At 42.7% G+C, this 24,026-nt stretch overlaps 1 protein-coding gene across 3 annotated transcripts in view; it reads left to right on the forward strand.

Moving 5' to 3' along the window:
• LOC141144497 (serine dehydratase-like) overlaps positions 1 to 24,026 on the forward strand; it is a 139,459-nt gene that overhangs the window by 39,786 nt on the left and 75,647 nt on the right. Inside the window, exon 1 of one of the 3 annotated variants that reach the window (XM_073630247.1) lies at positions 3,115 to 3,266. The exons of 1 other annotated variant lie outside the window; for it this stretch is intronic. The gene's annotated coding sequence lies outside the window, so the exon portion shown is untranslated. Of the gene's footprint in view, positions 1 to 3,114; positions 3,267 to 24,026 lie in introns of those variants that run through there. One more of the 3 variants, XM_073630257.1, reaches the window with a different exon arrangement.

Genomic DNA, 24,026 nt, shown 5'->3' on the forward strand with positions numbered 1-24,026 from the left:
GGGTTTGTACTGCCCTGCCATTTTAGCACCTCAAGAAATGACATGTGGCAGTCATAAACTAAAAGCTGTGTAAATTCCATAAAATGTACCCTAGTTTGTAGACGCTATAACTTTTGCGCAAACCAATAAATATACGCTTATTGACATTTTTTTTACCAAAGACATGTGGCCGAATACATTTTGGCCTAAATGTATGACTAAAATTGAGTTAGTGGATTTTTTTTATAACAAAAAGTAGAAAATATCATTTTTTTTCAAAATTTTCAGTCTTTTTCCATTTATAGCGCAAAAAATAAAAACCGCAGAGGTGATCAAATACCATCAAAAGAAAGCTCTATTTGTGGGAAGAAAAGGACGCAAATTTCGTTTGGGTACAGCATTGCATGACCGCGCAATTAGCAGTTAAAACAACGCAGTGCCAAATTGTAAAAAGTGCTCTGGTCAGGAAGGGGGTAAATCCTTCCGGGGCTGAAGTGGTTAATAACCTAACCCTACTTTAAACTTCTCTACAACTTTATCCATGACCTGTCTGTTGTGTTCCTTGGCCTTCACGATGCTGTTTATTCACTAATATATATAAAGTCGTCACCCAGGATCCTTGTATTATTTATCTTGCTTATTTAGATTTCTTCCATGTGTTTCCCCTGGTGGTATTCTTGGCCCATCTTGCCCCTGTGCCCACCCTGGGCAGTGATAGGCGGACATTCTGTTGCATAGCATTGCTGGCATTACTGGTATGAACATGCAAATTTTTCATAGGATTATGTGTATATTTTTCAAAATGTCTACATGACATATTTACTATATGTGTTGCTCTATATAGATGGTCCGTATCTGGGTCCTGAAGAAGCCAATTTGTTGCCGAAGCGCATCGACCCTATAGACACTAGAGAAGCTCATTCCATGTAGATGTGACTATCATCACTGTAGTCTGTATATGATCATTAGCATGTAGATGACTTTTGCCCTGTTTAACATGGGTGTGATTGACTATTGTTTCTGGGGTTAAAAGCTCCCCGCTAGCGGGCGAAACGCGTCTCTAAAACGATGGTAAAGCGTCGCTAAAACTAGCGGTGCTTTGCCGCCGATGCCCCCGCGCTTTCAGTGTGAAAGGGCTCTTAGTAATGTTCGCTGAATCTGCTCAAACCGAACTCAGGTATCTTTGGCTCATTACTATTGTTGACTTTATATAGAACAGGCTATTACAGTGAATTTCAGCATCCCCAGCAGCCCTCTTGACACATGGATTTTTACATGTAAACAAGCTGGCCCAATGTAAGCTTAGGAAATATATAATCCGCTGAGTTCAAGGTAAAAGTGGAACTATACTGCATCTGAGCACCACAAACCAAAAACACTGCTGAATTAATTTATAATGTTTAAAGCAAACTCATCCATTCATCCATCCATGTCTCAAAGAATTCAGTTTGAAAAAAAAAAAAACCCTAGCATTTCTGGCCGTGGCCAACTTGAAGGGCAGATGACTCATGTTGCATTTACTCCCTGGAGCCCATCTGCCCTTAGCTCAGGCATGCAGGCAGGAGGGTGTGCTTAGCTGAGAAAACCCCTCCTCCCCTCCTGAAGACTTACGGGATGTATGACATAATTTGCCTTGGCCTGGAAACTAGGAGGTAACAGAAGAAATGCATAAAAAAGTTTAACTGCTTGTCGACCAGCCGCCGCAGTTATACTGCGGCAGGTTGGCTCGGCTGCGCAAATCGCTGTACCGGTATGGCGCTCCCTTTAATGGCTCTAGCAGGCATGTCGCTGGAGCCGATGTGTGTGGCCGGCCACCGCGATGTCCTCCAGCCACCCGCGATCGCTCCACAAAGAGCCAGAACAGGGATCTGTCAATGTAAACAGACAGATCACCGTTCTGTCAGGGAAGTAGAGAGAGATCTGCTGTTCCTAGTGATCTGAAACAGCGATCTCTCTCTACTCCCAGTCAGTCCACTCCCCCCCAGTTAGAAACACCTCCCTAGGGAACACTTAACCCCTTGATCGCCCCCTAGTGTTAACCCCTTCCCTGCCAATGTCATTTATACAGTGATCAGTGGCTATTTTTACCTGTAATCACTGTAATAATGTCACAGGTCCCAAAAAAGTGTCAAAAGAGTCCGATCTGTCTGCCGCAATGTCACAGTCCCACTAAAAATCGATGATCACTGCCATTAATAGTAAAAAAAATAAATAATAAAAATGCCATAAATCTATCTCCTATTTTGTAGATGCTATAACTTTTGTGCAAACCAATCAATATACGCTTATTGCCATTTTTGTTTTTACCAAAAATATGTAGAAGAATACATATTGGCCTAAACCGGGGGGTAGGCAACCCCGGCCCTCCAGCTGTTTTGAAACTACAAGTCCCATGAGACATTGCAAGACCTTAACATTTACAGGCATGACTCCCAGAGGCATGATGGACTGAGATTGCCTACCCCTGGCCTAAACTGATGAAGAAAATTAAAAATTGATTAAAAGAAGATTAAAAATTGTTTGTAAAAAAAGTAAAAAATTGTTTTTTTTTTCAAAATTGTTGGACTTTTTATTTATAGTGCAAAAAATAAAAAACGTAGAGGTGGTCAAATACCACCAAAAGAAATCTTTATTTGTGGGAAAAAAAGGACATCAATCACACGACCACTCAATTGTCAGTTAAAGCGACGCAGTGCCGTAACGCAAAAAATGGCCTGGTCATTAAGGGGGCAAGTCCTTCCAGGGCTGAAGTGGTTAAAATAAGTAAACATGGTATACTTTCCTATATTTGTACTAATGCTAGCAGCATAAGGATTAAAAATAGTCAATGTTGATTGAAACAGTGAAGTTGGGCTTTAAGTAAAATAGTAATCTAATGCTAAATAATTATAACGGGTAATTAGTTCTTCAGGCAAATTTGTTTCTTGAAAGCAGGCATTTTTGAAGGAACTAGTTAGTCATTAGGTTAGTCTGTTAATTTTTATGTTTTTTTTTTTAATTTGTAACATCAATTTAAAATGATCTGTCCATGTATTATGTTGTAGCATAGAATGTTTTAGCAAATAAATAGAAAACTATGGTCAACTATGTTTCCGGATGGTGTGTGTTTGCTGTGCTGTAAAAGCATGTAAACATGTCAAGGCCAAAGACCCACCTCCAAACTTTCGCCTGTCAGTAGTTGGACAGAATAACACGAACACAATCTATACAGTCCACACCTCGCTTCCACCCACATATGCTCACAATTGGCTGCGTTATACCCTTTTCCTATGAAAAACAAGACAAAGGTATGCAATGTAACCCCTCTGAAAAGTTGCTTAATATTCTCCACCTGTCCCCTATGTACCTTTTGCTGCTGTTTGCACAGGGAGGTTTGTTTAAATTTATCATGGTTAAAGAATGTGTCTTTTGTACATATGATAGGACTGACAGTGAATGACCCTTGCAGCTGGAGTATATTTTCAGTTTTGTATTTCTTCACTGTTCTTACGTCTTTTGTTATTTCTCATTGTCTATTAGTATAAAAAAATTTGAAAGAGATTTATTGCTGTCAAAAGAATCGGGAAGCAGGAGAAGCGTAGAAACATCGCTAATGGTTCCCCTAAATCAGAGGGGAGCAGTACGTTTGCAATAGGTTTTCCCACCCGCTGATCGTTTTTTCTTCTAAAAGCAAGCAGGCTCTGCCTGGTTGTGCCTTGATAAGCCTCTTATCTCACTTTACTATTATTATAGGTATTTATATAGTGTAAAAATGTTCGCAGTGCAGTGATCTAAACTGGCTAAACTCATTTAAAGCTGAACTCCAGGTATGCTTTGTACTGCATATGTGACCCAAACTAAATTTACAGATGCTGCTCAAGGTTCCACCGAGTCCTCTTATGTAACAACCGCTTGGCCTTCATAATTACTTCATAATTACATTGGTCCAGCTTGCCACCATGTAAGTATGCATATTCCATACCTGTTGGACTGCTGTGGAAGAGGATAATCACCACATAGCTCCCAACTGTCCCTGATTTCGAGGGGCTGTCTCTGATTTGGAACCTCTGTCCCTCTTTCCTCCTCATTTGTCCCTCATTTGATCAGATCTATGTAGTTGTATATAAAATGCACTTTTTACTTTTCAAAAAAGTGTTTCCCAGTGCTAAACCTTTCATCCAAATTCTAAATTGCTACATTTGTACATTTTAAAAGCCAATATAAAGGAATAGTAGTGGTAAAAAAAAAAAAAAGCACTCGTGAGTTTAACTAATAATTTTTTTGTATAATTCTCCTTTAACCTACCTGGCGGTATGATTATTTCGGATTTTAGGTGCTGAAAGCGGTACAATTATTTTGCATGGAAATTTGGCGTTTTATATTGTAGGTCTGTAATTCTTAGGAATAACACACTTAAATCTGTCCAAACCAGAGTCTAGTAGACATCCCGGGTATGATGAAGTTTGAAACACAAAATCATAAATTATAATATAATAAATAAAAATAAATAATTAAAAAAAATATTAATATAATAATAATAAAATAAATTTCCCCACAAATCACTATTGCTCAATTCTGCAAGTGTTCTAATTTACTATCGCTGTTTTCTAGCTGTCTAAAGCCACTTTTGACGTAAAGGGACACTTCTCAAGTTTCCAGGCAGAAAGAACAATATATATAATATAAAACTGCATGCAGGGCATAGGACAAAGCACTGGGGACAAAAAGGAAGTGAAATGATTTCATACAGTACTGTAATCTGTAAGATTACAGTACTGTATGTGTTATGATTTTTACATTTTTTGAATTTGTCGCCAGGCTCTGCCCCTGTGCATCGCAACGCTCGCAGGGAACGGAGCCTGGCACAGAGAAGCTTCGAAGGAGGACAGAGCCCGCAGACAGCGCAGGGGGACATCGCAGGATCCTGGGGACAAGGTAAGTAACCTGCACCAGGATCCTGAGATGTAATCCTGAGTGTGGCTCGGGATTACCGCTAATGGTGCTGAAATTTAACCCCGAGCCACACTCAGGAATACCGTCAGGGAGGTTAAGTGGCAGGGGGTGTGTCCTAGTCCTACATATTTTTGCTATTCGGTGTCCCTCATTCCCATCTCAAAAAGTTGGGAGGTATGTCACTGTAGTATTCATTGTTACTATAGTGATTGCCACAGGGGTGACTTACTAAAGGCAAATAGACAGTGCACTTTGTAAATGCAGTTGCTCCAGAGTTCAGTAAGCGAGGTTAAAGTGTTACTAAACCCAGGACCCTGCATTCACTATATCTGGTCGCCAACAGTACACAGAGCGTGGAAATGCAATTATTTTAGTAAATATAAACTGCTAAATACCTTTTCTCATCAGCAGTATATAGCAGTCTTGTGACTTCTACCAGTGTCTGGTTAAAGCTTGTAGGAGGAGTTTTCATTCTCCTCTGATTGTCCTATGAGGCTGCAGGACCCCTGACCCTCTGTCTGGACAGTGCTGATTGGCGCTGTGCTGATTACATGCACCTTCCCAAGAAACGAAAAAAGTTCTTTCAATATACACACACACACTCAGCATGTGCAGAGTGACTCCAAAGGCTCTGTCTTGTCAGGAGATGGATTGGGGACAGTGGAAAAATGGGAGGATCAGAGAAGACAGGATCAGACAGCCTTTTTACACAATGTGTAGAATTAACCTCTTAGTGAGTATAATGATTATAACAAGCATGCTTTACTGTATATACAGACAGATTTTACTGTTGTGGGTTTAGTAAAACTTTAAGCTCTGCCGACTTCCATCATCCAATCATCTGCAAGCAAAAATGCTGTTTTTTGGGTTTTTTTTTTACGTTCTTTGCATGTGATTGGGTGTTCTTTGTGAAGTGAAGCTGTCCTTCATTTACTAAGCTCTGGAGCAACTGCACTTGCAAAGTGCACAGTCTACTTGCCTTTAGTAAATCAACCTCCATGTCTTCCAGGTCCCATACTGAGCAGTTGCCCTGCTGCATGGTAAGCACAGGGGGTCGCTCTCTTGACACAACTGCTGTTCTGAGAATGTCTTGTATTTTTCTCAATGAATGCAGAGCATTCTTAGACCCCATACACACTATTAGATTGTCTGCAGATTTTTTCTTCAAATTTACCAAAACCATATAATATGATGTCAGACCTTAAGAGTTTCAATTTGTATGCAATCAAGCACACTCTTGCACTACATGGTTTTGGTAAATCTGAAGACAAAAGTCTGCAGAAAATTGAATAGTGTGTATAGGGCTTTAGTTTGGCTGAGGTGGAGAGGAAAGGTGTTGACATCACTATCTCCATCTCATACAGTCAGAGAACGCTTTGCATTGGACCCAGAAGACTGCGGTGATCACTGTAGTAGGTGTGAATAGTACAGTGATTATCTACCTCCACAGTGGTCCCACAGTTATGGAATATGTATATGTACATTGATCCAAGCTGGACCAATGCAACTATACAATACAAACTATACCTGAAGTTCAGCTTTAAGGCTCCATTCACACATCGCTTTTCCTGAACGCGTGACAAAACACTCAGAAAACGCCAGTTTTGCCGCATGTTTTGGAAACCCGCTGCAAACCTGCGACACGCTTGAGGTGTTGTTACTTGTTAAAACAACTTCAGCTCCGGAAGATTTACCCCCCCCCCCCCCCCATGACAAGGCCATTTTTTGGGATACGGCACTGCTTTACTTTAACTAACAATTGTGCGGTTGTGCGACAATGTACCCAAATAAAATTGATGTCCTTTTTGTTCCCACAAATTTATTTTAGTGGTATTTGATCATCTCTGCATTTTTTTTTTCCCTATAAATAAAAAAAGAAATAACAATATTTTTAAATTTCTGCTATAAAACATATCCAATAAAAAAAGGGAAAAAAACTCCCTTCTTCGAAAAAGTTTTATCCCTATTGTGGGGTCACCAGTATGGTATTTATAAATTGAAATCATATCCCCTCTCAAGCGTCTCTTCTCCAGAGAGAATAAGTTCAGTGCTCACAACCTTTCCTCATAACTAATATCCTCCAAACCCTTTATTAGCTTTGTTGCCCTTCTTTGTACTCGCTCCATTTCCAGTACGTCCTTCCTGAGGACTGGTGCCCAGAACTGGACAGCATTCCCCAGATGCGGCTGGACCAGAGTCTTGTAGAGTGGGAGAATTATCACTTTAACTCTTAATCCCATTTTAATGCATGCCAATATTCTGTTTGCTTTGTTAGCAGCAGCTTGGCATTGCATGCTAGGACCCTCAGGTCCTTTTCCATCCTAGATTCCCCCAGAGGTTCTCCCCCCAGTGTATAGATTGCATTCATATTTTTGCCACCCAAATGCATTATTTTACATTTTTCTACATTGAACCTCATTTACCATGTAGTTGCCCACCCCAGATCTTCTTGCAAGGTTTCCACATCTTGCGGACAAGTTATTGCCCTGTTTATCTGCAAATACAGAAATTGAACTTTTTACCCCATCCTCTAGGTCATTTATGAACAAATTAAATAGGATTGGTCCCAGCACAGAACCCTGTGGGACCCCACTACCTACCCCTGACCATTCCGAGTATTCCCCATTTATCACCACCCTCTGAACTCGCCCTTGTAGCCAGTTTTCAATCCATGTACTCACCCTATGGTCCATGCCAATGGACCTTATTTTGTACAGTAAACGTTTATGGGGAACTGTGTCAAATGCTTTTGCAAAATCCAGATACACCACGTCTACAGGCCTTCTTTTATCTAGATGGCAACTCACCTCCTCATAGAAGGTTAATAGATTGGTTTGGCAAGAATGATTCTTCATGAATCCATGCTGATTACTGCTAATGGTACCGTTTTCATTACTAAAATCTTGTATATAGTCCCTTATCATCCCCTCCAAGAGCTTGCATACTATTGATGTTAGGCTAACTAGTCTGTAATTCCCAGGGATGTATTTTGGGACATTTTTAAATATTGGTGCTACATTGGCTTTTCTCCAATCCGCTGGTGCCATTCCAGTCAGTAGGCTGTCAGTAAAAATTAGGAACAATGGTCTGGCAATTACTTGACTGAGTTCCCTAAGTACCCTCGGGTGCAAGCCATCCGGTCCCGGTCATTTATTAATGTTAAGTTTCCCAAGTCTAATTCTAATTCTGTCCTCTGTTAGACATGAGGGTGCTTCCTGTGATGTGTGACGAGGATAAACACTGCAGTTTTGGTTACTGAACCCCCCCGATTCCCTCGTGAAGACTGAGGAGAAGAATAAATTCAATACCTTCGCCATCTCCCCATCCTTTGTATTTTTTGAAGGCCTTCTCTTTTGCTTTTATATGCAATTTTACATTGGCGTTAAGCCATCCAGGACTTTTGTTCGCGCAACCCAATGGGATGCACTGGCTAATGCCCTTATTTAATATGCTCTTAAAGCGAACCCATCTCCCCTCTGTGTTCTTTGTTCCTAAGATTTTATCCCAATTTATATCTTCTAGCAAGGTTCGTAGTTTAGGGAAGTTGGCTCTTTTGGAATTCAGTGTCTTTATATTTCCCTATATTTAAGTTTCCTATTTTGTGATTTATATTGAAGCCAATTGACCTGTGATTGCTGTTTCCTAAATTTCCCCATATTTCCACATCCATGATCAGGTCTGTATTGTTGGTAATCAGTAGATCTAGTAACGCCTTGTTTCTAGTTGGTGCGTTGACCATCTGACCCATGAAATTGTCCTGCAAGACATTTAGGAACTGATGAGCCTTAGACAAATGTGTGGTTCCCTCCGCCCAGTCTATGTCTGGATAATTAAAATCGCCCATTATGATAACACTTCCCATCCTTGCTGCTAATCCAAATTGTGATAGGAGGTCCACCTCCCCCTCCTCCCTCAGGTTAGAGGGCCTATAGCATAATCCCAGTATTATTTTCCCCTTAGGTTTATCCCTTTGGAGCTCTACCCATAAGGATTCCACCTCCTCCCTAGTTCCCTTAGTGATGTCATCTCTCACATTCACTTGTACATTATTCTTGATATACAGGCATACCCCCCCCCCCCCCTTTTTTACCCTCTCTATCCCTGCAATAAAGGGTGTACCCTTGAATGGTTGCCAGCCAATCATAAGAGCTGTTGAACCAAGTTTTTGAAATTACCACAAAATCCAAATCCTCCTCGTACAACAGTATCTCTAGTTCACCCATCTTGTCTCCCAGGCTCCTGGCATTGGTGAACATGCCACGTAGTTTAGACCGGTTACATACTATCCTCTTATTGGGTGTTCCGAGATTGCAACTAGGACTTGTTACTATACTTACCTTGAGTTTATGTGCTTTTGTCAACCTACCACTAATGCCCCAATACTACCCTCTGGACTACGTTCCGCTCTGACTATCTCTACCTCTGGACACTCCCCCCTGTCGCCTAGTTTAAAAACCCCTCTAACTTATTGGCCATCTTTACTCCCAGCACATCTGGATGGTGCCAAGAGGGGAGATAGCACTGTATATCTCTCAAAGTTCCGCAACCATGGGGATTGTTTGCCGACGATGTTCCGGATTTGCAGTGTTTTTGGGCCCTTGTAGTCGGTGCTATCGCTGTGGGGAATTGCTGCTGGTGGCTGCTCGCTCGACACTACCCTCGCAGGTGATGAAGGCAGATTGGGCCTGTGGGTAGGCTACGGTGGAGGAAACCACCGCTGGCACGAAGGCCAGGGACGCCAGTAGGACCACCTTTGTCTGGGCTGATTCTTCTTCGATGGAGCCCCCTGTACTTGATCACTTTACAGTGACTGGCGTGGAAGTGTTAGTTCCCATTGCCGCCATTCAGTCTGAGATTCCTACCACTGCTGATGATTCAGATCAAGTAGTACCAGCACCTCTTCCACCCCCCCTCAAAGAAACCGGGGTGTCTGCTGCCATCACTACCCTGGATACAGCTGCTACCGAGGATTGTATCTTTATGATTACCACTCGTCGGGCTAAATATGTCTGTGCATCCTGTGTTAAGAGGGGTGGTGATTCCCGTATTCAGCACACGCGGTGCCTGAAGCTGGTAAGCTGGATGGAGATGGAAGATTGCCGGGGTAAGTAAAATGACCATTGTTTGAAGTTTATTGAGAGGTGCTGGATAGCAGGATGTTCATATTGAACGGCTTACCACTCCAATTCTGATAGGAAGAAGACTACTGTTGCTGCGGGCAAAATTGTCAGTGCAGCGTCACCCTGTGTTCTTTGGGAAATTGTTATTGCAATATCTGACCTGAAACCGAGGGGCAGAGAACCCCACTATTATTTGTTCATGAACATAACTGTCGGACCAAACCCAGACGATGTGATTATTCGCAGGCTAAACAAGAAAGACTGTCAGTAACTTGGTAGGAGGCCGAGATGCTGGGAGGGCTCCCCTTGCGGCCGAGTGCAGCACACCACTGAAGGTGGAACAGCAGGTGTGGTGCCCACAGAAGCACGGGTGCCGGGTTGCTGGAGACAGGTGTGCTTGAAAGGTCCAGGAGACAGAGTCCAGTGGAATAACTGAATAGCGGAGCCGGGAGCCAGGCCAGGGTCATTCACAGAGAGACAGTCCAGGATCAGAATGACCTAAGATCAGCTGCGTCTTAGTACAGGGATCAAGATAAGCAGAGTCCAAAAGCCAGGCCGGGGTCAGATGCTGGGAGCAGGCAGGAGGAAGTCAGGTGCAAGCCAAAGGGTCAAGCCAGAGGATCAGGAAGAGCAGGTCAAAACAAGCCAGGTCGGTACACAGGAGATCAGATCAGCAGATAATACAAGGCACAGGAACACAGGGGGAGCTGAAGACAAACTAGCAATTGCAGACACTAGCAGACTTCCTTATATAGGCCCATGTGACCTGCTGGTAGAGATACTGGGTCCTAAAGTCCTTCTCCTGCCAGAGATGCTGGGTCCTAAAGTGATTCTCCTGCCATAAGTGCTGGTAGAGATGCTGGGTCCTAGAGCCCTTCTCCTGCTGTTGATTCCCTGACAGTGCCCCCCCCCCCCCAACGGGCAGCCTCCGGATGCTCATTTGGGCCATTTTCTAGAAATGGCATGTTTAAGAAGTGCAACATGAAATACAGGGTGGATCTTATAAGATTCAGGTAAGAGAGAAAATTTGAAGTGTGGGTGTGGCGCTGTTCTAATTGAGAAAACAAAGTGAAAAACCAAAGTGAAAATAAATTGGAATAGATATATGAAATTCCTGTAATCCTATAAATGTATATAGGGTTCTATAGTACCATGATGTACTCAATCGTGAGTGAAAAAAAAATTGTTTGAATCTATTTCTCAGAGGTAAATACCAGATAATGCAGGTGAACCCAAACCAAAAAGGAAAAAATTATAATAAAAAATATAATAATAAAATAACAGATAAAAAATATAAAATAAAATTAAATTCTACTGACAGGCTGTCCAAGTAGGTGAATTTTACTACCATGTGTAAAAATAATGTGTTCCACTATGATACAAATTTAGCATGGCATACATTTAGTGAATATATTCAAAAACAATGTGAAAAAAGGGGGGGGGGTGAAGGGTGAGGGAGGGACAAGGGAGGTGGGGGATGGGTGAGATAAGTGACTATTGCTTATTAAACAGTAGTATTTATAGATAGTCCAGATAAGGTGCACACGTGACAGGAAAGTTCTCCCGTAGACGTCCAATGACGAAACGCGTAGGGCGTGGCCTAAACCTATGTTGCAGTATCTTCCAGGGAATATAGGATCACTTTGATGGTTCAGCTGAGATCTTTTCTTGCTTTATATGAGCTACTAATTTGTTAGTACCGCTCTGTCACTTTTTACAATAAAAACAATTTAAATGGTATTATGCTATGGACATCCCTTCTCTCCTATGTTAAACATCAATCCGATCCTGAGAGTGCTGGTTATTGCTGCACAGTAGCACAGACTGTGACTGCCTGACACCCCTGCAGGGGTTAAAGAAGCTGGTGAGTGTGTGCACATTAAGAGCACGGGATTTAAAACACTGTCACCAAGAAAAAAAGCATTAGAGGACTGCATTGAACACACCTGTCCATTGAAAAAATCAAGTTATCAGCACTTTCCTGTCACGTGTGCACCTTATCTGGAATATCTATAAATACTACTGTTTAATAAGCAATAGTCACTTATCTCACCCATCCCCCACCTCCCTTGTCCCTCCCTCACCCCTCACCCCCCCCCCCTTTTCACGTTGTTTTTGAATATATTCACTAATGTATGCCATGCTAAATTTGTATCATAGTGGAACACATTATTTTTACACATGGTAGTAATATTCACCTACTTGGACAGCCTGTCAGTACAATTTAATTTAATATTATATTTTTTATCTGTTATTTTATTATTATATTTTTTATTATAATTTTTTTCTTTTTGGTTTGGGTTCACCTGCATTATATGGTATTTACCTCTGAGAAACAGATTCGCATCTGTGGGGGCAGGAGTTTTAAACTATATTTTTTACCTATCTCCCTTGCGCGGGTTCACCACCGTTTTCCCCAAGATTCAGGTAAGGCAAGTTCGAAGGCTACTGGATTTATTTTGCTTTTAATTTCAAAAGGACCAACAAACTTTGGCCCCAACTTTCGGGATGGACATGGCAGTTTGAGGTTTGCAGATGAGAGCCACACTTTGTCCCCCACTTTAAAGGCAGGGTTTCCTCTTCTTATCTTGTCATTGTTTCTTATACCCTTCTTGGGCTTTCCGCATTTTGTCCTGGAGAATTTGATAATTGGTTTGAATGAAGTTTATTCTGTCTTGAACTGAAGATTCGGGGATGATATTGGGTAGAAATGAGGGATGGTAGCCATAATTCGCCCAGAAGGGCGACTGGTTGGTAGCAGCGTGCAGAGAGTTATTGTATGCGAATTCCGCACAGGGCGATAATGAAATCCAATCATCCTGAGAAAAGGAACAAAAACATCTTAGATACTGTTCTAGCATTTGGTTAGTCCTTTCCGTTTGACCGTTGCTCTGGGGATGGTAGGCTGTGGAAAAACATGTTTCAATTGACAGCAATTTGCAAAGGTTCCTCCAGAACCTAGAGGTTATTTTTGCTGTATCCATGGCGGAAGGTGTGCCCATCATTGGCAAGAAGTGTGCCATCTTGGATAGCCGGTCTACTACTACCAAGATGGTTGTAAATTCTTCTGAAGGGGGTAAATCCACGATAAAGTCTAATGAAATAGTTTTCCAAGGCTGTTCCAGGACTGGCAGAGGTCTTAACAGGCCCCAGGATTTAGCGTTGGACCCCTTATTCCGCTGGCATGTTGTGCAGGAATTGACATACTCCTTACAATCGGATCTCAGAGTGAGCCACCAGTTCAGTCATTTTTCGGACCCCAAAGTGGCCAGCCAATTGGTGGTCGTGAAAAGTTCTTAAAACCTGAAGCCTGGCTTGCTGTGGGATAAAAATCTTGTTTTGATGCCAAAGGAGCCCCTCCTGGCTTCTTAGGAGATTTCTGCCTCCGTGCACTGGGTGGATGCCTGCTCAATTGAAATCCTTAAATCAGGCTGGATCAAGAGGAAATTTTGAGGGGACAGAATTGAACTGAGTGTGACCGCTTCCGGGTGTCAGGGAACATTCGGGACAAGGCGTCGGCTTTTCCATTCTTAGACCCTGGGCGGAAGGTGATATGGAAGTTAAACCTAGAAAAGACTAGAGCCCATCGAGCCTGCCGGGGTCTCAGTCGCTTGGCCGTGCGGAGATATTCTAGGTTCTTATGGTTTCTAAAGATTAAGATAGGATGGACGGCACCCTCCAGGAGATATCTCCATTCCTCCAGAGCAGTCTTAATCGCCAAGAGCTCCCGATCCCCCACGTCGTAGTTCTTCTCTGGCTGACTCATCTTCCGTGAAGAGAAGGCCACGGGATGAAGTAGGGCTTTGGGCCCCTGACGTTGGGAAAGAACTGCCCCCGTGGCTACTTCGGAGGCATCAACTTCCAGGACATAGGGTAAGATAGGATCAGGATGCTGTAAGATAGGTGCGGAGGTAAAGAGGAGCTTCAGTTGATCGAAGGCAGTTTGTGCTGCTACTGATCACTGGAATCTGGTATGTTGGAGGGTTATCTGGGTGATAGGCACTACAATGCTAGAGAAGTTCTTTATAAATCTCCTGTAGAAAGTAGTGAAGCCGATGAACCTCTGAACACCCTTCTTATAAGATGGAGCCGGCCACTCAAGGATAGCCTTCACCTTTTGAGGATCCATAGCTACCCCATTAGTGGTGATGATGAGTCCGAGGAATTGGATTGTCGTCTTCTCAAAGTCGCATTTCTCGGCTTTTACATACAATCCATGTGTTCTGAGGATGCCCAGTACCTTTTTTACATGCGTTCTGTGAAGCTCCAGAGTAGCTGAGAATATGAAAATATCGTCGAGGTAGACGATAACGAAGTGGTCTAAGTACTGCCGAAAAATATCATTTATGAAATGTTGGAATGTGGCGGGGGCGTTGCATAGTCCAAACGGCATTACTAAGTATTCAAAGTGCCCGAATCTTGTTCTGAATGCTGTTTTCCACTCATCCCCCTCTCGGATACGGACAAGATTGTAAGCTCCACGTAGGTCTAATTTGGTGAAAATGTGGGCTGTATGAAACCTCTGGAAGAGTTCTAGGATGAGGGGGAGCGGATAGCGATTTTTGAGAGTAATTTTGTTTAAGTCCCTGTAGTCCACACGTGGCCTCAAGGTTTTACCTTTTTTCTCAACAAAGAAAATGCCGGCACCGGCGGGAGAGGAGGAAGGGCAGATAAATCCCTTTTCAAGGTTTTCATCAACATAATGGTTCAAAGTTTCAAGTTCAGTCTCGGAAAGGGGAAAAATATGGCCAAAAGGAATCTCAGCCCCCGGTAGCAAGTCAATGGGGCAATCATAGGGACGGTGTGGGGGTAGAATATCTGCCTTCTTCTTGTCAAAAACATCTTGGAATTCATGGTAGGCCGCTGGTATATTGGAATCCACACTGGGTGTGGGTAGGACAGACAGACAACTAGAAAAGTCCTTGGATTCAGGAGCAAGACAATGCTGCCAGCAGTAGGAAGAAGTGAAGAGAACTTCCCTCTTGGACCAGTAAATCTGAGGATTGTGCGCCTGTAGCCATGGAATTCCCAGGATCACAGGGAATATAGGGGAGCTCAGGACATCAAAACATAGAAATTCCTGGTGACTAGAATTGATGGAGGTAAAGATAGGTGCCATTTCTTGGGTGACATGCCCGGAACTAGGCATTGAGCCATCGGCCAGATGGACGGTCAGTTTTTGCCTTTTGTGGTGAAGAGGGATAGCCAGTCTCTTTGCCAAGGTCAGATCCAAGAAACAGCTGCATGCCCCAGAATCCACTATTGCTTGGAGATGAACTTCCTCTCCTGCCACCAGTAACGTAACAGGAAGACTGATATGGGTTGGAGAAGACCTGGATACCTGGAAATTGACCGGAGTGCGGGGAACTGATTTCCTGGGTCTTACAGGGCAAAAGGTTATGTAATGTCCTGTCACCCCACAGTAGAAGCAAAGGTTCGCCTGTCGGCGATGAAGTCTCTCCTCTGAAGTTAATATTGGATGGGCCAGGCCAAGCTGCATGGGGTTGGATGTAGGCGGGACTTCGGGCTGCCGAAGGGTTTGGATATGTTTAGACCGGCGTTCCCGTAAGCCTCTATCGATTTGAATGGTCAGTAGGATGAGACCTTCCAGTGTTGAGGGGGTCTCAATTCTGGACAGTTCATCCTTGAGGGATTCGGACAGCCCCAGCCGATACTGATAACTTAATGCTGCCTCGTTCCAACCTGAGTCTGAGGACTAGGTACGTAATTCCACCGTGTAATCTTCCACAGGGCGTTGACCCTGTCGTAGGGTATGCAGAGCAGCTTCAGCAGTGGCCACCTGCAGGGGATCATCTTATAATTGGCCCATGGTTTCAAAGAACTGGTCCACAGAGTTGACTGCTCCAATAAGCCATGAGCCCATACTTGGGGTTCATCAGTCAACAAAGAAATAATGAATCCCACCTTCACTGTTTCAGTGGAAAAAGTCAGTGGTTGCAGTGCCAAGTATAAGTAACGGGCGTTCTTAAAGGATCTGAATTTCTTCCGATCACCGGAGAAGCATTCTGGTGTTGGTACTCGTGGTTCTGGAGGGGGCATCACCACAGTAGGAGTAACTACCGGAGGGTTGGGGGAAGACGGCCCTTGATCTGTGGTGGTAGGTGTCACAGACAGGTTCTGCAGGTAGTCCTATAACTGAGAGTACCCTTCCTGGAGTTTTTGGATGACCTGAGTGAGGGCCGTGATCTGTAGACTTGTGGCTTCCAGCGGGGAGACACCTCCGTCAGCCTCTGACATGGCTGGTTTGTACTGTCAGTAACTTGGTAGGAGGCCGAAATGCTGGGAGGGCTCCCCTTGCAGCCGAGCTCAGCACACCACTGAAGGTGGAACAGCAGGTGTGGTGCCCACAGAAGCACGGGTGCCGAGTTGCTGGAGACAGGTGTGCTTGAAAGGTCCAGGAGACAGAGTCCAGTGGAATAACTGAATAGCGGAGCCGGGAGCCAGGCCAGGATCAGAATGACCTAAGATCAGCTGCGTCTTAGTACAGGGAGCAAGATAAGCAGAGTCCAAAAGCCAGGCCGGGGTCAGATGCTGGGAGCAGGCAGGAGGAAGTCAGGTGCAAGCCAAAGGGTCAAGCCAGAGGATCAGGAAGAGCAGGTCAAAACAAGCTGGGTCGGTACACAGGAGATTAGATCAGCAGATAATACAGGGCACAGGAACACAGGGGGAGCTGAAGACAAACCAGCAATTTCAGACACTAGCAGACTTCTTTATATAGGCCCATGTGACCTGCTGGTAGAGATACTGGGTCCTAAAGTCCTTCTCCTGCCAGAGATGCTGGGTCCTAAAGTCCTTCTCCTGCCATAAGTGCTGGTAGAGATGCTGGGTCCTAGAGCCCTTCTTCTGCTGTTGATTCCCTGACAAAAACATTCAACATTACCTTACTATGGTAAATGCTAAAGGAGAGACCCTGAAGTTACCAGATCCCAGATACTACTGGTAAATGTTATTGAATTGTGTTTCTCATTGACACCATACGGATTACAAATGTGTGCTTCGTCGAGTTAAGACGCTATGCTGAAAAAAAAACACTCCACCCTTTGTACAGAAAGCGTTGCTAGTGGGGGACATACCTGTTGGCTGTATTGCTGGGACTGTGTTGAACTGTGTGCTGCCAGCCGATACAGGGAGTGCCCACTTGAGTCATGCTGGCTGGCGCTTTGGAATTGTCAGTATGCCTCCCTTGGAAAAGTAACATATTGATCTGACATTCAGCATGTTTGTTTCTTCATTCAATGAGGGGATTCGTTCTCAGCCCCTGGCTCTTGTGTGGACAGACTGAGATCACCATTGCAAGGGGACCTATGTCAAGAAGTGCGGTCCCTTGCACCATGGCCTGGCTGCTTGTTGCTTAATTGCAGTCATGCAATTAATCATGCATATATGTGTATGTTATGCCTATTTACTTCATGTGGTACGCCACATGCATTGTGATATTGTTCCTTTTCCTGTTTCCCCACCCATCCCAGTTTCTGCCAGGACATTCACTCTCAGGCTTGAGAGTTCAAATTATTTTTCTGCAAATTCCGAGACATAGTTTTCCTAGGCAGGGGGAGGATGTAGCACCCTGATGTTTAAGCAGGGTTGCTATAAAATTTAGTTGCCCGGCGATAGTTGCCTTGGCCAATTGTTAGGAGATCAATTGATTCCTCCCTAAATCTAGACTTGTTGCACCCTTTCTCGTCTGTCGCTAGGTGGCAATATGCTGGTGACATTAGAGAAGACAGGGGCTTTGCAAGCTCAGACATCAATGGATGGGGTGTCTCAGCCAATTGGCAGGGATTTTCTTTGGTCCCTTGGCTTGCTGGGAGAGCCTATTTATTTGGGTGGAGTCAGGTGATCGGGGATCTGTGCCACCCGGACGGCTGTCTGGGTGGACGTGATGTGCTTTCCTGGGCTGCTAGGCCGGAAGCCTGAGTCTTATCCCGGGGACATTTGGCTGCTAGGCTGCATGAGGGCCTTTCCAGTGGGACAGCAGAGGTGATGCTTGAAGAGTATCTGTGATTGCCAAGCCAGGGACCAAGCAGGGAAGCAGGGGTGATGCTTGAGGAAGATATTGACAGCTAAAAGTGGAAGAGCTCAGGGGATCCAGTGCCTATTGGATCTGAAGTCTAGTGAAAGACTGGGAGCTCGTTGAGTAAAGTCCCACAGTGAGTGACTGTGAAGTAAGCGGAGAACTGTTTACATTACCAATAGTTGAATACAATTACCGTTAGTAACTACTACAAGATTGTTGCCATAGTAGACATCGATCCTACCTATACAGAAGTGGTGTCCGGCTGGAGACCTTCACCTGTATAACTGTCTTCCTATAGAAATCTCAGAGTCTGCCAGTTATCATTGCACCTACTTAAGGGTGTTCTGGCCCTAACCCTCTTTCCCACAGTTCTGTTCAAGAGACAATAAATCTCTTTGCATTCAAAAAGTGTCTGGCGTCCACCATTTCATCTTGCAGTACACCCAACATGCCTTGTAACCCACTCTACACAGAAGGATGTTAGCTGTCCCTAACTCTGGAGGTCACCATTAGGCCTCTGGAGGTCCCGGACCTTGATACATATTTATGGAATTTTTATTTATTTATTTATTTATTTATTACTTGTAATGGCAGCAATCAGCGACTTATAGCAGGACTGCGATATTACGGCAGAGAAATTGGACACTAACTGACACTTTTGAGAACCAGTGACACTAATACAGTGATCAGTGCTAAAAATATGCACTGTACTAATTACACTGGCAGGGAAGAGGTTAAGATCATGGGCGATCAAAGGGTTAGCTGTGTGCCTAGCCTGTGTTTGTGACCTGTGTGGGAGGTGCTTTTACTAAGGAAAGACATGGATCCATGTTCTTGCTTTGCAGGAAAACAGGATCCATGCCTTCCCTACTGACAGAACGGCAATCTGCCTTGTTTGCATAAGCAAACTGCTGTCCTGCCTCTGTAACGAATAATCGATGTCCGCCGGCACCCGCTAAATGGCTCTCGTTGTGCATAATCACAACGGGAGCGAGCTGCTAAATTCCTTATAGCAGATGTGTGTTTTGCCACATGGCAACTGCACTACAAATGTACCATTGAAAAAATGCATGACACTCCATGCCCAAAAAGGTTCTGGAGCTTCTTTGATGCATTTGTTGCAGGTAGTGCAACCCATTCCAGTGAATGGGCTGCCTTACATGTGAGGCACAGAAACGCAAGCAGGAATGTGAGTTCCCACAATGCGAGGATGTGAATATGGCCTAAGGGAGCAGTTTTTATTCATGGTAAGGAAAAAGTGTTTGAAATTAAAATTCTAGTATGACATGATATAGTAATACTTATGAATACCCAATAAATTTACTTAAAGTGTGAATTTTGATGGTAGGTGCACTTGTTGTTCTTTAAGATGTTCTTTAACCCCCCTTCACGCCGAAGTAATACAAATATGCAGCCTACAACCCAGGGGTTGTACCGGGGTGATGCTTGCAGCTGCAGGCATCACCCTGGTACCGTTTTTTGGAGCCGACGGTTGGCTTTCTTATGATAACAATCGATGCAGCTAAGCAGCTGCTCGATCATTATCACAAGAAGCATGAGGGGACGGCCTCCCCTCCCGCCTCTCCGCAGCTTGCTCGGGCTCTCCCGTCCCACTGGGAGGCCCGAGCGACCAGCTGGCACGTTCACCGGCTGGCCGGAGACCCGAACAATGTCGCAATCGGCTTTGATCGGGTCTCGGATCTAGTAACTCAGAAGCAATGTCATGAGATCACTTCTGGTTTACTAAAGACTTAAAGGTGCCAGATTTTTAAAAATGACAGTATTCAAAACAGCCAAACTTGGCGTTTTGAATGCTTTTAAGTGCAAAGGAGGGATATCTATCCATATAGAGTACCTGTCACTGACTATTATTGTCACAAGGGATGCTTACATTCCTTGGGACAGCAATAAAAGTGATCAGAATTTTTTTTTAAAGGGACAGAGTAAAAAATAAATAAAAATAAAATAAATAAGAGAAAAAAATAAAATAAAGTGCCCCATCTCTCTGTGCTCGCGTGCAAAAGCAAACGCATACGTAAGTCGCGCCCACAAATGTAAACAGTGTTCAAACCACACATGTGAGGTTTTGCTGCGATTGCTAGAGCAAAAGCAATAATTCTAGCACTAGACCTCCCCCGTAACTCTACACTGGTAACTGTTAAGGAATTTTAAAGCATTGTCTATGGAGATTTTTAAGTACCGTAGTTTGTTGCCATTCCACCAGCGTGCGCAATTTTAAAACATGTTAGGTATCTATTAACTCAGCTTAACATCATCTTTCACATTATACAAAAAAATTGGATTACCATTACTTTTTAGTTTTTTTTTAATTCATGAAAGTGTATTTCTTTGAAAAAAAATTGCATTTGAAAGACTGCTGTGCAAATACAGTTACATAACATATTGCAACGATCACCATTTTATTCTCTAGGGTCTCTGCTAAAAAATATATATATAATGTTTAGGGTTCTAAGTAATTTTCGAGCAAAAAATACTGATTTTAACTTGTAAGCAACAAGTGTCAGAAAAAGGCTTAGGCATGAAGGGGTAAAGGTAACAAAAAGTGGGCATAAAATAAATTTGAAAAGCAATCCTATATATTATCTAGCTGAAATCTAGGAACATATTTAATTTAATCGCATCAATTTTAAGGGATGCACATATGACAGATAAGAGAGTATATATTCTTTGTATGTGACATACTATGTTTGTATTTGTACAGCCTTTCTTTTTGTCAGCCACTATAAAATGTAACATCTGAAACGATAGCTGTTACTTTCATGCCTAAGGTCAGCGTGCACATCCGTGTTCAGCTAATCTTGTGATCCTGACTCTGCAGTAGATGGATAAGAAGTTCTGTGTGAGATGGGCACAAAGGCCATACAGGGAGGGAATGACACAGCAATAATGTCACAATGCCTGTGGCAGGAGAACACAAAACTGTATACTGCTATACTCAGCAAACTCAGGCTGCAAAACTAAAATACACTATGTCTCATTGGTAATTCAATAAAAACAGCATTCAATGATATATATGTTAGTAAAGTATATGTGAGCCTGAGCTAATCGCACAGCAATGTTTTACCAAGATTTGACCCCCTTTATGACCAGGCCATTTTTTACTATTTGGCACTGCACTACTTTAACTGGCGTTTGCACGGTCATGCAACGCTGTACTCAAACAAAATGTATGTAATTTTTTTTGGTGGTATTTGATCACAACTGAGTTTTTTATTTTTTGAGATATAAATTAACCTCCCTGGCGGTATGATTATTTTAGATTTTTGGTGCTGAAAGCGTTACCATTATTTTGCATGGAAATTTGGCCTTTTATATTGTAGGCCTGTAATTCTTAGGAATAACACACTTAAATCTGTCCAAACAAGAGTCTAGTAGACATCCCGGGTGTGATAATGTTTGAAACACTAAATCATAAATTATAATATAATAAATAACTATAAATAATTATAGGAAATAATAATATAATAATAATAAAAATTATTCAATAATGTAATCAAATAAAAAAACACTGAAATTTGCTCAGTTGCAGAATTGTCGCTGTCGTTACTTTTAGTGTTTGATGACGGATTTCCCCACAAATCACTATCGCTCAATTCTGCAAGTGATTCTAATTTATTATCGCTGTTTTCTAGCTGGTCTAAAACCACTTTTGATGTAAAGGGATGGTTTTGGCTGCTATGGACAATCTCCAGTTTCCAGGCAAAAAGAACAGTTTTCATAATATAAAACTAAATGTAGGGCACTGGAGAAACCACTAGGGACAAAAGGGAGATGAAATAAATTGATACAGTAATGTAATCTGTAAGATTACAGTGTACTGTATATGTATTGTGTGTTTTACTTTTTGAATTTGTTGCCGTTCTCCGTCCCCGTGCATCGCAACGCTCGCAGGGAACGGAGCTTGGCACTGTGATAGATCGAGCGGAATACGGCTCGCACACAGTGCGGGGAGACATCGCAGGATCCAGGGGACAAGGTAAGTAAGCTCTTCCTGGATCCTGCGATGCGATCCCGAGTCTGGCTCAGGGTTACCACTTTTTGTACTGAAAATCCACCCCAAGCCAGACTCGGGAATACCGCCAGGGAGGTTAAAAAAGACTGAAAATTTTGAAAAAAAGAACATTATTTTTTACTTTCTGTGATAAAACATATCCACTAAAAAAGAAAAAAAAATCATATTTCTTCATAAATGTTGGCCAAAATGTATTCTGCTACATGTATTTGATAAAAAAAATCCCATGGCATATATACTGGAATTTTTTATTTTTTATACTACTAATGGCGGCGATCAAGGATTTATAATGTGACTGCGATATTGTAGCAGACAATCTGACACTAACTGACGCTGGGGGGAACTGACTAGCTGCCATTGACATCACCAGTGCCATTAACACAGTGATAATACTATACACTGTCACTGTACTAATGACACTGGCTGGGAAGAGGTTAACATCTAGCACTATCAAGGGGTTTAAATATGTGCATAACTATATGTAATGTGTATGTAATGTAATGTGTTTTGTGTTGAATTTTAACACAGAGCTCTCGGCTGTGAATGTACACACCCGATAAGCAGGTCCCGGCCATGAATCGTTGGCCGGGACTTACTGAAAAGCTCTCGCTGTGTACAATCACAGCGGGAACTGGCCAGGGGGGCGCGCATACATGTGCTCTAAACCTGGAAGTAGGCAGCGACATATCAGTATGCCAATATGCCTACAGTGGCCACCCGTCTGCAGTATAATGCGGGCCGGTGGCGTCATTAAGTGGTTAAAAAGACAATAAACAATATTCTTATTCTCCAAAAATAATCCCTACACATCCAATACTTAATGGCTCAGTAATCTGTTTTTCAGAAAATTGTTTCTTACTATTTTTTTCTGCCTCCTTGTAGCATCTTTGAGCTCCCAAACATTTATTATTCCCCCTTACCTTTGTTTGCTTGGAACGAGCAGTGCACATTGTGTTCACGTGCACTGCTTTATGCACACTACAGATCCTATAGTCCATCTCAGGAGCAAACTGAGCAATGTAGTGATGTAGTAGTGGGATGAGGATTAATAATTATTAATATAATTCTAGTTATTCTCGCAGCAATTTGGTTCATCCAGAGAGTTGTATTTATTGAGTCCCAGCACAGAATAAAGGCCACAGGATATTTGCAACAGATGAAAAAATCCCAAAGAGTAAATATTACAATGAACATCAGCCTTCAGAGTCCTATTGTTCATTTATCTCCTAGCAAGCATAGAGACACTACAATCCAGCATATGTCCAATCCATAATATGTGCCTATATAGCTTCCATGAATGCAATAATATGTATTATAACTGTAGCAAGGTCTTTTGATCTAATGAGGACCTCCAAGGCCAAAGATGGCTGACATCCTTCAATATGTATAAATTCAAACAAGGGAATTATATGAAGCACAGCTAAGAAAATAAAAATATGCAATCACGTGTTAGTGGAGATATACATTGAATAAAAGAGATAACATGATAAAAATAAATAGCACCTTAACAATTTATTATACATAATAACGACATGATTCACAAACGATCTAATGGTAATAGATACATTAGTATATAGTGGTAAAATTGTTTCAATTCATAATGAACATAAATATGTTAATGATGGTAATAATTGATGATAAAATTCATATTATTGAATCCCAAAACCCCCCCTTTGTTTGCAATGACTTAGGGATGGAAGCACATTAGCTAAGGTAGCATATGGATTTTATCTACTACTAGTTTATATAAATTGCATTGTGACTCCTGTTTGACACTCTGGATTATATGTCTAATTTTTCATTCATTCATGTGCTTTCACTGGAGGCCCCTGGGTTCCTGCATCTCCGGGAGCTGCGATGTGCGCCTGGGCCTTTCCCTCCTCCTCTCTCCTATGGTTGCAGGATGGTGGACGGCACCCCGCAC

Source organism: Aquarana catesbeiana, linkage group LG01 (genome assembly GCF_042186555.1).
Source record: "Aquarana catesbeiana isolate 2022-GZ linkage group LG01, ASM4218655v1, whole genome shotgun sequence".
In the NCBI taxonomy this organism is placed as follows: domain Eukaryota; kingdom Metazoa; phylum Chordata; class Amphibia; order Anura; family Ranidae; genus Aquarana; species Aquarana catesbeiana.